The sequence below is a fragment of the Sciurus carolinensis genome, chromosome 16, assembly GCF_902686445.1.
Source record: "Sciurus carolinensis chromosome 16, mSciCar1.2, whole genome shotgun sequence".
Lineage (NCBI taxonomy): Eukaryota > Metazoa > Chordata > Mammalia > Rodentia > Sciuridae > Sciurus > Sciurus carolinensis.
Window position 1 is genome coordinate 13,915,241 of NC_062228.1, and position 16,917 is coordinate 13,932,157.

At 36.9% G+C, this 16,917-nt stretch overlaps 1 non-coding gene and 1 pseudogene across 1 annotated transcript; both read left to right on the forward strand.

Annotated features, from left to right (window-relative positions):
• Positions 1-1,146: 1,146 nt before the first annotated feature.
• Trnag-ccc (transfer RNA glycine (anticodon CCC)) lies at positions 1,147-1,223 on the forward strand. The gene has a single exon. It is a non-coding gene; the product is annotated as a tRNA-Gly (tRNA).
• A 3,987-nt stretch (positions 1,224-5,210) lies between these two features.
• Positions 5,211-6,075, forward strand: LOC124965995 (40S ribosomal protein SA-like; annotated as a pseudogene).
• Positions 6,076-16,917: the final 10,842 nt, after the last annotated feature.

The window sequence follows — 16,917 nt, forward strand, 5'->3', positions numbered from 1 at the left end:
TCTAATAATTATGTGATGAGACAGTAACATACTAGTTTAAAAGCACAAACTGAAACCAGACTGAGTTTGAATATGAACCAAAGTTATCTTTCAAACTAAGGAAATAACTCAATCAAAGAACAATTATGACATCTAAGAAAGTAATTCATATTTTTGTCTCTGTTGACCGTCAAGAGAGATTAACAACAGAGTAATGCAAGAACTGAGTTGAAAAGACAACTGTGATTTTCAAATGAGTTAAACTTTTGTTAGGAATCTTAACCAAAAGCTATTAAGAAAGAAAATTGTCCTATTGTTCAAAAAGTTTTTCATGACCACCTAGTTTGGATATTCAATCCAGGGAGTAAATATGTAATGCCTTTGCAAAACTATTTTATTCTTTTAAAATCTTGCTTGGAAAAAAATAAAAAATGTTACCAAAGACAAGCTAGACAGGTAGAGGGAAGAAAATTGTGTTGAAGACATTTGTTAAGTCCTGCTGGACCAGGAAGAGATATGAAACCCTAGGTTGGTAAGTTACTTGACAAATTTCTTTTAGTTTCATGTGATGAAATTACATATTGGGTAGGATTCAGTTTTATCTAATTCCTTTGCATTATGGCCAAAAATTATCACAATTCAATTACATTTTTAGTTCTCTAACTATTTAAATGTTATATATGCAGAGGTCTTCAGTTCTCTTTCCAATAAATAGAGTATAATTTTGGCAACTTGCAAAGAATTGCCTCTGTCTAAAATCACCTCCTTCTCATCATTTTATAAGCCCTACAATGCTTTCAGATTCCTAAAGGATGGCCACCAGGCTTGTTCTTCTACTTTCCACATAACTAGCTTAATTTCAAACACAATTGGCCTTTCTTTGGGTTGAATAGATTCCTCTAGCTTTCACTCTGGCAAGCAATACCATAAACCTTTCTTACCAGGGTCTCTCCTTCTTGGGATTCACTTCTATTTTATTGTTAATAACAATCAGTTTCTAAGAACTTTGTTATTTTACACCAGTCACACTTTAAATGTCTTTCTTTTGGATTATTTGGCGAGGTTTATTGGAGTCAGAATAAGTATTATCAACATGCATTTATTCAACAAATAAACACTGGGAACCCCAACTTACCAGGCCCTGTTCTGCTCAAAACATGTTTCTGGGGCTGGGGAGATAGCTCAGTTGGTAGAGTGCTTGCCTCCCAAGCACAAGGCCCTGGGTTCAATCCCCAGCACCGCCAAAAAAAAAAAAACATGTTTCTGTTCAAAAACCCTCTTAAAGCTTGCCACCTCACTCTGAGACAAGCCCGGATCATTCTGCTGTTCTATAAGCCTACCTTCCCTCATCTTCCACAATCTCCCTGATCTCTCCTTTACTCTGCTGCTGTTTACACTGGCCTCCTTGTTGTTCCTCTAGACAGCCTGGCATATTCCCACCCTAGGATCTTTGTGTCCACAAGTATGGCCTCATAGTGGCCAGAATTTTCCTCCCAGCCCCTAGACTTTGGCTTGACCATGCAACCTATTTTGCTCACTGGGAGTTAGTGGAGGTGATTCAACAGAGCCTTAAAATATCTTGCACTATTAAGCCTGGTCTCTTGCACTCCATCTTTTTGCCATAAAAAATAACAGAATTTGGTATTCCAGTGGTGTTAAAAAATTGGGAGATACACAGAACATATGTGAATATAAACAATAACCTGAAATCAAGTCAAGCCTGGATTACAAAAACCCTAGAACCACAGACATCAGGTGTTGTAAGCTACAGATTTTTAGGCAATTTCTTATACAACCTTATTGTGAAAATAACAAACAGAAATTGAAATCCACCAACTCTCTGATAATTCACCCCCTTTCCATGTTTTTTTTCCTTAATAGCACTTAAAGAGAATACATATTTTACATCTTTGTTTATTCCCTATCTCCCTATATAGCACATGCACACACATACTTACCCAAATAGAAGCCCCATAAAGAAAATAATTGCTGTTTTATTATTTATTTTATTATTTATTATTATTTATCCCTGCACTGAGAAAAAGATCTGCTAAGGGTTCAAAAGCATTGTTAAATGAAAAATAAGACAGCCAGAGTCCCTGCACTCATGGAACTTACATTTAATGGAGAAACCCAGAAAATCAGCAAGTATGCAAATAATTATTTTTAGATAGTTATGAGTATTATAAGCAAAATAAAGTTATGGAATAGAAATGATAAAGTGCTAGTAGGAAAGAGTGTATAGGAGATTTTTTTTTTTTTTTTTTTTTGGTGGTACTGGGGATAGAACTCAGGGCCTTGTGCTTGCGAAGCAAGCACTCTACCAGCTGAGCTATCTCCCCAGCCCTGTATAGGAGATTAAACAAAGTCGTGAGGGAGTATCACATAAGCCTAGTCCTGAATTCAGTCTTGAATACAGCTCGGGGAGACCGTTCCGGATAAAGAGAATTGAAAATGCAGTGACACTCAGGCAAGAACGAGCTTTTTCTTCAAGGACAAGAACCAGAGCTTAGAATGGTAGGGGATGATGAACAGGTAGACAAGATCTGATCACCAGGTGTCTCCCGGGGCCTCATATGGTCTTTGGATTTTAATCTAATCATAATCGGAAGACTTTAGAGAGTTTATATAGGAAATGGTTTGTTTTTTAGACCACTTTGTGTGTTACATGAGTTATAGGGGCAAGAAGGAAGGGAGGGAGATGAGGAAGGAGCTGCTGCACTTAGTAAGGGCAAGAGCCCGTGGTGGCCAGACTGATCAGAGGTATTGGCAGGGAAGGTGAGGTAACTGTAATCGCTCGTGAAAGCAGAGGTAATAGGAATGGCTGGCTGAATAGACAGATGTGTTGTACAAGAGAAGGAGTCATCTGGAGGCTGAAGAGACTCGAATCAAGGGTGGCCACTTAGTTTCTGTCTGAACAACTTACCAAATAGTAGTTTCATTAATTGAGTTGAAGGTGAGCAGTTACAGGGAAGAGACATAATGAGCTCCATTTTGTACACTTATTGATCAGCTTCTCTATACAAGGCACTATGATACACAGAAGTCACAGGTATCTGTTCTGAAGAACACTTAAGCTTTTGTCAGTCGCTAAATAGAATCAATAGTTTCACTGCTATCTAGATACTACTAGACGCAGCTCAGATCAAAACACAAACAGAATGGTCCACGGCAGATGTTGTAAGTTTTCTTCCTTTGCCCATTCTCTGCTGTTCTTATTAAACAATCTTGGATAGTTTGGTTTAGTCAGGACAAGTATGTGACCAGTTAAAAATACTTATCATATAAACCATTGATGGTTAAAAAAAAGGGGGGGGGGAGAAAAGAATACATATTTGAGTTATTTGAGTTAGCTTTTAGAGTCATTTAAGAATCTCTAGAAGGATTAAAAAAAAAAAAAAGAAAGACAACTATCCGTAGCTATTGAGGGGAAAGGGCACCAAAGTAGAAGGAGGGAGATATGTGAAAGTAAGAGTTTTACACTTGGATATTTTAAGTTTGATAATGTATTGGCTTTTCAAAAGAATTGAAAAAAATTAATTTTAAAAAAACTCACTTCACAAATTCCCTCACAGCTAGAGGTGATCAAGTGACAGTGTAGCAATGAGATATAAATGAGAAGGGCTTCTCCTTCCTGATAAACATAAAGGCAATCTCTTCTTATAAGGCTCTTATAACGGCTGCAGCTGGAGCAACCATTTGTGACTGGGAGAACTAAAGTCACACCATAAAGAAGCTGGGTCCTTGGCAACTTCCTCAAGCAGTTAACCAGCTCCAACCGCCTACCTGGACTCCATGTTTTATCAGAAGGTATTAGATTAACCCCTCTAGAGGAGATAAAGTTGTAACTGAAACAGTCTTGGAACCCAAGTTAGGCCTGCACCATGATAGAAAGGTGGCTAATGGATGGTCACAGTGGCAAGAAAATGTGACAGAAGGAACATAATGCCCCAAGGCACTTCTATGTTAATTTCTTAGAATAAGTGGTTAAAAATAAGTAACCATCATTTCCAACTCTCATAATTTACCTATTCTGATACATGTTTGGATAGCTGGGTTCCTCATATAAGCAAGGTAGAAGTTTTCACTGATTTCTTGTCTTACATAAGTCATAGGAAGATACTATATATAGTATAGGACAAAAGATCTAAGGAGAAGTAGAACACTTGGAATGGACCAACAACTTGAGCCAGTTATCCCACTCCTCAGTTTATACCCAAAGGACTTAACATCAGCATACTACAATGATGCAGCCACATCAATATTTATAGCAACTCAATTCACAATAGCTAGACTGTGGAACCAACCTAAATGGCCTTCAATAGATGAATGGATAAAGAAACTGTGATATATGTATACACACACACACACACACACACACACACATACACAATGGAATATTATTCAGTCATAAAGAAGAATAAAATTATGACATTTGCAAGTAAATGGATGGAATTGGAGAATATCATGCTAAGTGAAATAAGCCAATCCCAAAAAACCAAAGGCCAAATGAATTCTCTGATAAGTGGATGATGATACATATTGGGGTGGGGGTGAGGGAAGAATGGCGACAGGATGGATTGTGTAGAGGGGAAATGAGGAGTGAGGAGGGGGCGGGGGGAAGGAAAGATAATAGCGACAAACATCATTACCCTATGTACATGTATGATTATGCAAACAGCAAATGGTATGACTCTACTTCATGTACAACCAGAGAAATGAAAGTTGTACCCCATTTGTGTACAATTAATTGAAAAATAATAAAAAAGAAGATCTAAGGAGAAGAATTCTAATTCTTGATTATGTCTAACTATAATTTTTTAAGCCAAATGCCACCCAGAATTTGGTATAAAATCAGTTAGTTACCATTAGAATTTCATAACAAGAGTACAGAATAGCTATTTTTTAAATTACAAAGCCTTAAATTCTACTACTTTTCAACTGAAATGAGTATTTAAAGGTGATGGTCAAGAATAACCCAATCAATAAGTTGGCAAAGGAACTGAACAGGCATTTTACAGAAGAAGAGATATGAAAAATCAACATATATATGAAAAAATTTCAACATCTCTAGCAATTAGAGAAATGCATACTAAAACTACACTGAGATTTCATCTCACTCCAGTCAGAATGGCAATCCATACGAGTTAACAGCTTTCTGTGCTACCCAGGGAGGGATCCAGACGGCATTGGTCTTGATTCCCGTGGTAACTTAAAGGGAAACTGTCACAATGTCCAGAGCCCTCGTCCGGCAAATGAAGGAAGAGGATGTCCTCAAATTCCTTGCAGCAGGAACCCACTTAGGTGGCACCAACCTTGATTTCCAGATGGAACAAAAGGAAAAGTGATGGCACATACATCATAAATCTGAAGAGAACCTGGGAGAAGCTTCTGCTGGCAGCTCGTGCCACTGTTACCATCGAAAACCCTGCCGATGTCAGTGTCATATCCTCTGGGAATACTGGCCAGCGGGCTGTGCTGAAGTGTGCTGCTGCCACCGGAGCCACTCCTATTGCTGCCGCTTCACTCCTGGAACCTTCACTAACCAGACCCAGGCAGCCTTCCGGGAGCCACGTCTTCTGGTGGTTACTGATCCCAGGGCTGACCACCCGCCTCTTACAGAAGCATCTTATGTCAATCTGCCCACCACTGCTCTGTGTAACAGACTCCCCTCTGTGCTACGTGGACATTGCCATTCCATGAAACAATAAGGGAGCTCATTCTGTGGGTCTGATGTGGTGGATGCCGGCCCGAGAAGTTCTGCACACGCATGACACCATTTCCCGTGAACACCCGTGGGAGGTCACGCCTGATCTCTATTTCTACAGAGATCCTGAAGAGATTGAAAAGAGCAGGCTGCTGCTGAAAAAGCTGTGACCGAGGAGGAATTTCAGGGTGAATGGACTGCTCCAGCTCCTGAGTTACTACTACTCACCCTGGGGTTGAAGACTGGTCTGAAGGTGTGCAGGTGCCCTCTGTGCCTATCCAGCAGTTCCCTACTGAAGACTGGAGTGCCCAGCCTGCTGCTGAAGAATGGTCTGCACTCCCACTGCTCAGGCGACTGAGTGGGTAGGAACAACCACGGAGTGGACTTGAGCTGTCCTGTGGACACTTCTTAAACAAGATGGAAATGAGGTTACAGAAAATAAACACCAGTTTCTTAAAAAAAAAAAGAATACGAGTGAACGAATGTTGGCAAGGATATGGGGGGAAAGGTACACTCATACATTGCTGATGGGACTGCAAATTGGTGCAACTGCTATGGAAAGCAGTGTGGCGATTCCTCAGAAAACTTGGAATGAAACCATTTGACCCAGTTATCCCACTCCTCGGCATATACCCAAAAGACTTAAAATCAGCATACTATAGTGACATGGCCACATCAATGTTTACAGCAACTCAATTCACAATAGCTACAACTGTGGAAACAACATAAGTGCCCTTCAACAGATAAAGAAAATGTGGTACATATACACAATGGAATATTAGTCATAAAGAAGAATGAAATTATGGCATTTGAGGGTAAATGGATGGAACTGGAGACTGTCATGCTAAGTAAAATAAGCCAATCCCAAAAAAACCAAAAGCTGAATGTTCTCTCTGATATGTGGATGCTAAACATAATGGGGTAGGGGTGTGGGTAGAAGTTCACTGGATTAGACAAAGGGGAATGAAGGGAAGGGAGGGAGGATGGGAATAGGAAAGGCAGTAGAATGAACTGGACATAACTTTCCTATGTTCATATATGAATACACCACAGTGAAACTCCAAATCATGTACAACCACATGAAATGGGATCTTAATTAGAATAAGTTACACTCCATCTATGTATAATATGTCAAAATACACTCTACTGTTATATATGTCTAAAAGGAACAAATTTTTTAAAAAGAATTATGCTTACAGTAAGAATTGTTCTTACATTCATATTTGTTTACCACTTTTAATTTCTTCAATAGGATATTTTCCTAAGGCACTAATAAAAAGTAGAACATATTTGTTTTAAAGAAATCTTTTCAAATCAATTCTGCCCCAAAATGAGAGATGTCTCTGTGTTTTGCAGAATTTCTCAGGAATACAGTGCCATGTGTCTTGCATTACTATATGTAAGTCTACATGATAGACATGGTCACCCATTTCATCCTGCTAATGTATTTATAGATTATCAAACCTTAATACCAAAGAATCCTAACAATCTTTTCCCTCTACCTTTTCACAAAAGTTCCAAAACATTACCTTTTAAGCAAATATCCACATTTCCTATCAGATTCAACATCTACACTTCAGTGCTAGTTTTCCACAGTTCAAGACCAAACAAGTATCAATATCCTTAAGATTTGCAAGGGAAGAAACAATTGGATAAGGTACTCTGAATTCCAATTTCAGACACCTCCATGAGAATATATACAGAGAGCTACATATTCCTAGTTATTATTGTTTCTCTCTCCCTAGTGCTTAAGTTATTCCTGGGTAGTAAATGAAAGACACAGAAAGGTACATTAACTCTCTCAGGCCACTTGGGAACTATTTGGTGTAGAACTACTGAAAAGTACTAAACGCGACCCTAAGAGTATGGCTTGCTAGCTCAGAATCGTTCCAACACTAAGGAAAATACTTCATTGTTGTTTAACATTATCTGTTAGATGCTGTTTTTTTAAACTAGCACTATGCAAAAAGTTTAATGAGATGATTTTCAAATGGAAATAAACATCAAAGGAGTTACTAAGTCTCTGAAAATAATACAGATCAGAAAGGCAACCATGAAGCTCAAAATTTTATTACCTTGATAATGTAATCTTTTAAAATGTCTGGATATGAAATGAGACCATTTGTTTAAACTGACTGTGACGCTGTTTTAAAAACTTAAGAGTATATATATATGAATGAGACACCGTGTATAATGGAGGAGAAATGGAATAAGTAAATATTTCAGAAAGCACTGAATGCATAAATAAATGTGATTTAGAAGACACAGGCTGTGAGATCAAATATCCATCTTAAAATTTCAGTGCTTTGGTGGTTAAAACAGTAAGAGAAAAAACAATGTTGTTTTGCACTTAGAAACCTGTTTCTAATCAACTGAGCTACTCCTATGGGGTCAAATAAAAATGATTAGCTTATTAAAAGCATAGCTTTGCTATTTAATAAGCAAAAATGATTGAAAATTCTGCACCAGATCCTGATAATTTTAGTGTTTCTAGTTAAGCCTGCAAAATTGCATTCATTATTAGTGTCTAGATTCATTAACAATTCAATTTATAGATATTAATGCTTATAATGCATGCTTCGCTTGCCAAAACTTGAAGAGAAATTGTTTCAATTAGCTTTCATGGATCATGAATCCAACCGGCTGGGTATTTTTAGACAAAAGATACAAACACATCCCCAAGCAATGCTAATGCACAGCTGGGACTTGTGTATAAGGTCACTTGAGCTAACAGTTTAAAAGGAAAAACAGTAAATGAGTTTTACACAGATGAGCAAGACAGGAACAGTCTTCTATTTCCAACCAAATATTTGAAAGGCATATATGCACTTAAGAAAAATGGCAACTAAATTATTTGCTTTTGAGATTTCTAGAAGACAAAACCATGAGACAGAAATTGGCAAGCTAAACTCAAGGAGCAATATTCTGCATATAAGACAATATGAGAAAACTCAGTGAGAGGCCTTTAATTGTCCCTTTGTAGAAAAGAAAAGGTATTTCTTAGAAGTCTCAAGCTTAATAGAAATGCAAATTCTGTCACTTGCACAAGGGACATGCCCCAGTAGTAGGAGAATAAAAAACAGATTGATGTCAAATGATCCAGATGACAACCTAGATTTACAGATAATTATTAATTCTCCATTTCATGTCGGGCTACCAATTCAGTTTCTATTTACTGTCAGTGACAAAGGGTACTACTAGGTAGAAGAGCTATTCTCTGGAGGATGTCCATCTCCTCAGGACACATTTCTCTCATAAAAGTCTTCATGTAAACTGAGCAGTAGCCATTTTTGCACTTTTCATATAATATGGTCTCACATCATTTTGTATGAGATCAGATCGATGTCTCCACATGGTCTCTGCTTGTGCGTAGCTTGTTATTTACTGGAATATCAAAAGAACAAAGAGATTTCTTATGCTATAACTGAGAGATATTTCATTTGCCTTCACTGAAATGCTGACCCATGTCATAATGAAAGAACATAATTAATAATGATTCTTGATTGTTTCAAGAACTAGTTTCAATTCCCTCAAGAATCTCATGAAAGAGTCCTACACAAAAATCTAAAGCTAGTAGTATGTATCAAAGTAAGGTCTGAGAAGATACAAGAGTCTAAAAAGCAAACAAAACATTACTACAACTCTAAGAACATAAATGTCTTAATAGTACAGTTAACAGACCATGAAAAGAATAAAAACTCTTTAGGAATACTTGAGGAAGTAGGAGAACATGTAAAATACTCCTTCAAAAACTACATGGAACTTGGTATTGAAGTTTACATATTAGTCTAGGAAAAACAAATAAATGCCTTATAAAAATATTAATTATTATGTTCTTTAGATTTATAGTGGTATAACATTTCCCAAAAACAATTGGGAGTCTAATATAAATCATAATTACTTCAAAAGGCACTTAATAAAACTAAAATTATCAGGATTAAAATCTAGATTTCTGAAAAATAAGAACAAAATGAAATATGATTGCTTTCACAAGGTAATAAAAACTAATACAAGGAGAATGAACTAAAACAGGTTAGAAGAAAAATGTAAAACAACTTTAGGGAAAAAAGTGAAATTTTCCATTTTTGATATATTAATTTGAAGAACGTTCTAAATGACTAATAGAAAAAGAATGAGGTTAATAGCAATATGGTAAATGGGACTAAGTGCAAAAATTAATGCTATAACTTACTTGTTTATTAAGTAAGTATATATTTCTGCATTATATACATAATTAATGCATAATACATGTAATATCTAATGTAATACACATACATGTACATTTCTCACACAAATTCACAATGAGTAAATTATTCTTAAAAACAAAAACTACAATTTATTTTTTAAACCAAATAAGTTATTTGATAAATTATTGTCCCCAAACACACATACACACACACACACATACACACACACCCCTAAAAAGGAATGAGGAGGACCATGGTCATTGAAGAAATCATTAGCAGTACCACATTACTATTCAGGTCCATAATTCATTTTTTAGTATTAGAGTCCATAGGGGCCTGGTTTGCTTTGCCACACTGAAAATAGGGAACAGCAGGGATTCCTGTTACAAGAAGCTAGCTTCCCCCATTTTTTTTATAAGCTTCCTCCAGCTTCTAAGTGCTATGATTATTCTTTTGTCTCTCTGAGGCTAATCTATTACTTAAGGTACTTCTCCCTCCTTGCTCCTCCCATGCCTCTGTAATGAATGCAAAGGTCAGTGACCCCCTCAGGAACAGTATTTTCAGCAAGGGGTGTGATGAGGTAGTCATGGGACTCCCATTGCTGGTAACACGAGTCACAGGCTATATTCCCTTACTGAAAATTTAACCCAAAGATCTCTCAATGCTAAAATTATATTTCACGACCTATATCATCTACACAGTCCATACAATTTAGGTTATAAAACAACAAAGGCTATTTGGAGGATGACAATAAAGAATAATAAATATAACAGGGTATACAGATGATCAGAAATACAAAGTGGCATGTAGTAATATTAAAGAGCAGTTTGCACAGGTGGTCGAGTGTGGAGATCTGGGGTTAACTAGATCTCATCATTATGAGGAAGCCCATGTGGGGATGGGGACAGAGGTACTTAATGTTCCTTCACCCATAAGAGAAAATGTAAGTGCCTTTCTTATAGTAATTTCTTAGAGAAACAAATGACAACAACAACAAAAAAAAACTAATTCCATGTAATGTAACATAGGACAAGTTAAACAAATATGACAACTCCTACTTTATATTAGGTAGAGGGAAGTGAAGGAAGGGAAGGGATATGGGGGTAGGAAGGACATTAGAGTGAAACTGACCATTAGTACCTCATGTACATACATGACTTCTTGACCAGTGTGATCGTGAGATGTGTACAATCAGAAAAATGAGAAATTACACTCCATTTATGTATGAACTATCAAAATGTATAAATGCATTCTACTGTCATGTACAACTAATTAGAACAAATAAAAAATTACTAAAAAAAAATTACAACTCCATGAAGGTAGGCATATCATCTTACTCTACAATGAACCCCCATGGCCACCTTAAAATAATGTCTGCTTCATAGTATGCACTCAAATATTTGTTGAATGAACAAATTATTCCTCATAATGTGGCCTAAGTTTTTTCCCAAGTAAAGCAAAATAGTAACAGTTTTTTTCAAGGGTGTTTGTTAGGATTAAAAGAAATGAAGCAGGCCGGAGGTACACCTGTAAACCTGAGCAGGAGGATTACAAGTTGTGGCCAGCCTGGGCAACCTGACAAAAACCCTGTCTCAAAATTAAAAAAAAAAAAATTTAAAAAAAGGGATGGGTATGTAGCTCAATGGCAGAGCACTTGCCTAGCATGTATGAGGCCCTGAGTTCAAGCCCCAGTACTACCAAAAAAAAGATAAAGAAGTCAAGCAGTAACCTATGATGAAGGTGGAGAGTAAAACCAAGTAAATGGACATGTGGGAAATCCATACTATTTTTGCAATTTTTCTGTAATCTAAACTTATTCCAAAATAAAGCTAATTTTTTTAAAAAAGAAAATAAGCAACCACTTAAACCAGCATCTGATATGTGGCTAGAATGATCAAGAAATATTTGCTGACTCTCCTCTTGACATTATCCATGTACTTAAGGAATCAATTTGTTAGCTCCTAAAACTTGCAATAGTCCTAAATTATCTCCAGTGTTCTCACCCATACTATGAAAGGTCTATCACCACTACCTTCCACTTTGTTTGCTCTTCTTCTTTTTTCTCTCTTGTACTGTCCCCCTCCCCTGTACTCTTCCTGTCATGGGAGGAAGGCTTGAGGAGGTCCCTAAGGGGGTCTCCTCAACTCAGGACCAGTGGAGTTCTGGACAAACATCACAGAAAAAAAATTAAGGATGTTATGAGTGGCACAAGCAGAGGTTTATTTAGGAAAGCAAGGATTACTCAAAGGAAAAGACAGATATGGGCTATCTTGGACGAGGGTTCTAATATCTACAGAGGACAGTACCTCGGTTCTGACCTAGAGTGGAGTCAGGGCAAAATTACACAATTTCACGTCAGTTTTTCTTATGCGGTCATGGCCTTTGCATCATGCTACTTGCTGGGAGTAAGGACAAGGGCCACAGACAGATTGCTCAGGAGTTGCTTATTTTGCAGTCTAATAGTTCATGGGTATTTCTAGAATTCCAAAAGATCATAGGAGCTTCTCTTTTGAGATTGTGTATTTATTTTTCTATTTATTTGTATCTCCAAATCCCTATCTCAATCCCAAGTAGTACTGATTCAAATTTATGGGAATGTTTTGGTGGCAACTTCTATTTTATTTATGGGAAAATGTTATGCTAATGCTTTTGGAAGAGACGAGTGACTTTATTTAAAGGCTAATTCCAGTTCCCAGATGTTCTGACACCCTAAGTCTAATATTCATAAGTAGGATGGCAATCTAGTTAAAATACAAAAACATTCATCTCCTTCAAATGCAGAAAAAATGCTTATACAGACCAATTTTCCAGTTAATGACAGAATGAGTGCCAAATGCACAATAGGCCTATGAACATTTTTCATGAGATATTTATTCTTACAACTGACAGTGACATTTTTTAAAAGTTCTTTCAGAAAAAAGTATTGGTTACTCTTTCTCAAAAGCAATCTTTCTTCTTTTTTAATATCAGAAAGTTTGAATAGAAGATTTAACATTATCAGTATAATTATATCATTTGGGGAAAATATTAAAAACCATTCCAAAATAGCAAAAACCATTCCAAATAGTATAAATGGAATCATTTTCCCCATGACTTCTACTAAAAACTGGAAAATGCATTACCATTAGAAAAAAGAAAAATATTAATTTAAAAAATTATTTCCAGGGATATAAAATTTTTAAGAAACAAAACATTGACATATCCAACATATACTACTTTACCAAGAATTAAAATATATCAAAAATTACTACTCCTTTAATTTAGAATCATAGAAACAAAAGATAGTCTCTGAGATTTCCTAATACTTTCAGTTATCCATTTATAACAGAAGTATGCTCATCTGCTTCCTTACTTTCCCATTCCCAATACAGATCTTTGCTTTATGCAAATTCTTTGTAGAACTGAAAAACAAACAAAATGAGAAAATCAAATTGAAACAAGAAGCTATAAATATCTCCATTGGGAAGGGTTGTGAGTAAACATTTAAACACCAGATAGGTTGATGGGGAGTAGTCTTTTTCCAGTGGTTCTCGTTTGTGATCTGAGGACCTCTTTTGTGCTTCTGAATGCTGGATGTGGCACTGAGAGGTAACAGACAGATGTAAGCATGGGAACATGAAGTTAAGGATAATTCTACAAACTGGGCCTACGGTACTGACCCCCAAATGCTTTCTTTTAAAAAGCTATTTACCTGGCATGGTGGTAAATACCAGTGGTTCAGGAGGCCAACCTCAGCAATTTAGCCAGGCCCTAAGCAACTTAATAAGACCCTGTCTCAAAATAGCAAAAATAAATTTTAAAAAAAAAGAATGTGCTGGAGATGTGCCTCAGTCGTTAAGTGCCCCGAGTTAAACAGTGGGGAGAGAGAGAGAGAGAGAGGAAGGGAGGGGTCTGGACTAAGTCAACAGGGTGTGCTATATTCTTCAACAAACGCCTGTTATCTGTAGGAGAAATGCAGACCCAAAAGGCTCCTTTCCTGCTTCTAAGAACACAAATCACCCTGAAGAGGGAACTTTTGTGATCTTTATACAGACTAATTTCAGGATTCAAAGAGACAAAGTAATTAAAAGCAAAATCACCTAACCATAAAATCTGCAAGAGCAAGTTCCAATTAGAGTTATTTAGCATGCACAAAAATAATCCAAAGTTGCCTTGTATCTTTAAGCAAGTCATAATAGTAAATTCTTCCCTCCATTGGGTAAAATCATGCACAGTGGGCAATTGAAAGTCTGATGCAAACCAGCTGTCAGTCAAAAGTCAAGAGGTGGACCTGGGTGGAACTCTAGAAACTTTCCTGGAGTTTCAATATAACAGGAGGGCAGGAATGGGTCTCTCACACCCTTGGGAGTGTCCCCCTTTTCCCTTTTTCTATGCCTTCTAATAAACTCATGCCTGCTACTATGTGTGACTTGTCTGAAATCTTTCCAACATGGTTGCAAGAACCAGTGACTGAGGACATCTGCAACCAGTTCAGCTCCATGGACAGTCTTGCTCTCTAACAGTGGCACATGCCTTTAATCTCCACAACTCTGGAGGTTGCAGTAGGAGGATGACAAGTTGAAAGTCAGCCTGAGCAACTTTGTAAGACCTTATTTTTAAAATTTGTTTTTCTTTCCTTAAAAAATGGGCTAGAGCTATAGCTCAGTGGTAGTGTACTTGTCCAGCATGCACAAAACCCTAGGTACAGTCTACCAAGAAAAAGGTATTGAGAACTTCAAAAAGCTGGTTTATGTACTTATAACAATTAATAGTTACAATAATGGAAAATGAAACAGAAAAATTTCAAACTTTTACTTAATCACTTTAAAATAACAAATTATTAGATATTTAATAATATATTTTTATGAAAGAACTATTTTCCTTACTTCTAAATATATCCATTTTTGTTTCCATATAGAAATAAAATTTTATATCATGAGCATCAAGGAAAAGTGATGTTTCAAAAAGAAATGCCATATTTATTCTCGAGTGAGAATGAAGTATATTAAGAATATGCTAGACACCAGTTTGAGAAGCGCAGGGCCTGGGGAACAAAACAACACAGTAGAGCAGGGAAAATGCTCTCCTTGGTATCTAGCAAGATGCACTGGTCCTCACACAGAAGCTTTCCAAACCATCAGTGGTCTCTTAATTAAAACACAGCTTGCCGTTTACTCAGAGTTCTTTAACCAACTACACTGACCCTTTGGTTGGATATATTTGGTATGATATCTGTTAATTAAAAACTGGACTGGGGTTATTTTAAATTAGCCCAATCTGAAGCTAATTCATAATGTCCTTGGAGAATCTGGAGAAAAATTATGTCCTACAGACACACACAAAAAATCTTTAATCTTTTATCATCTATAGTCTCAGACCAGGTTCTAATGTATTAGAATCTGGGGTTTTATTCTCTACTGGATATTATTAAGAAATACTACAATTTTCACCTTATAGAATATACCTAGCAACTAAGCTTCCATTTTTTTTTTTACCTTGTAGAATGCAAGAAGCATAGAACTCTACATAAAAAGGCAAAATTTAATGAAAGACTGGTTTCTCTTTATTGTATTTATAGTTAGGTCAAAACTTTATGTCTGTCAAGTAAAGGAATATATACCAATCTTACATGCCTGGACTCTGCACAGCATTTGCAGAATTGTTACTTCTACATACGTTACCTGAAACTAAAAGTATGCTACTGCTCTACAGTTGGTGCTACCTCATATGACATTATATAGAGTCTTATCATGCTAGTGATTACAAAACTTGACTCATTAAATTCTCTAAAGGTGGGGGTCGTTGTAAATATGTATTTATAGGAAACTTACTTAGTGGTGCTAATGTTGTCAATCAAATACACTTCTGAGTCTAACCAGTATTGCTCATCAGTGAGTGAGTTGAGAGACACGGAATATAGCACGGGTGTCTATTATGGTTTGGATGTGAGGTGTCCCCCAAAAGCTCACATGTGAGACAATGAAGGAAGGTTCAGAGGAAAAATGATTGGGTTGTAAGAGTCTTAACCCAATCAGTGAATTAATCTCTGATGGGATTAATTGAAGTGGTAGGGTGTGGTTGGAGGAGACTGGAATTGGGGCGTGGCTTTGGGGTATATATTTTGTATCTGGAGAGTGGAGAATCTCTCGTTCTGGTAACATGAGCTGCTTCCCTCTGCCACACTGCCATGATATTCTGTCTCACCTTGAGCCCCAAGGAATGAAGCTAGCTTCTACAGACTAAGACCTCTGAAACCGTGAGCCCTCAAATAAACCTTTCCTCCTCTATAATTGTGATCATTTAGTCACAGCAGCAAAATAGCTGACTAGAACAGTATCAAAATTTAAATGGATTTTTCTTTAAAAAGAAACTTAAAAATACTTAAATATAATTTTCATGTTTTTATGTACCTGTTAAAAAGAAATTTAATTTTTAAAAAATAGGTAAACAAATATAACTGGCAACCATTGTGCTCCTTTTGGTTTCTTTACTTAATTATGTCAAGTTGGCTGTCACCACTTGTGCGATTACTGTTGTTTCTGGCTACAAAATTCTTCTCCATCACATCCTTGTTCCCCTCACTCAGATCACTCTTGCTCTCAGCAACATCATTTTACTCTTATAGTCTTCCTTAAAGATCCCTTGCCCCATCTTCAGCCTCTACCTCCCCCATTTATCCCATACTCTGGGACAAATACCACTCATCACAATCTGCAATTGTGTTATTTGTCTTTGTGCTTACGGTCAGTCTCTCCCCACTAGACTGACTTTCTTTTCATCATAAAAATTCTAAAGTCCAAAATACTTGGTACAGGGGTTTGGAGGGGTAAGCAATGGATACCAAATCCAGGTAACTTAGCAGATAGGCTACCTGGTCAGAAATGGGAAGGAACAAAGAGGCACACTAGAGAACCAGTCTGCTGTCTTGGGCCCTGGTTGTTTACACTGCTGACACCACCAAAATGCAATCTGGTGATAAAAATGATGCTGCCTCTGGAAAGCAGATGTTGGCAATCACTGTTTCTTCTGTCATAATTCCTCAAGGGGTGGGAAGAGGATGGGAAT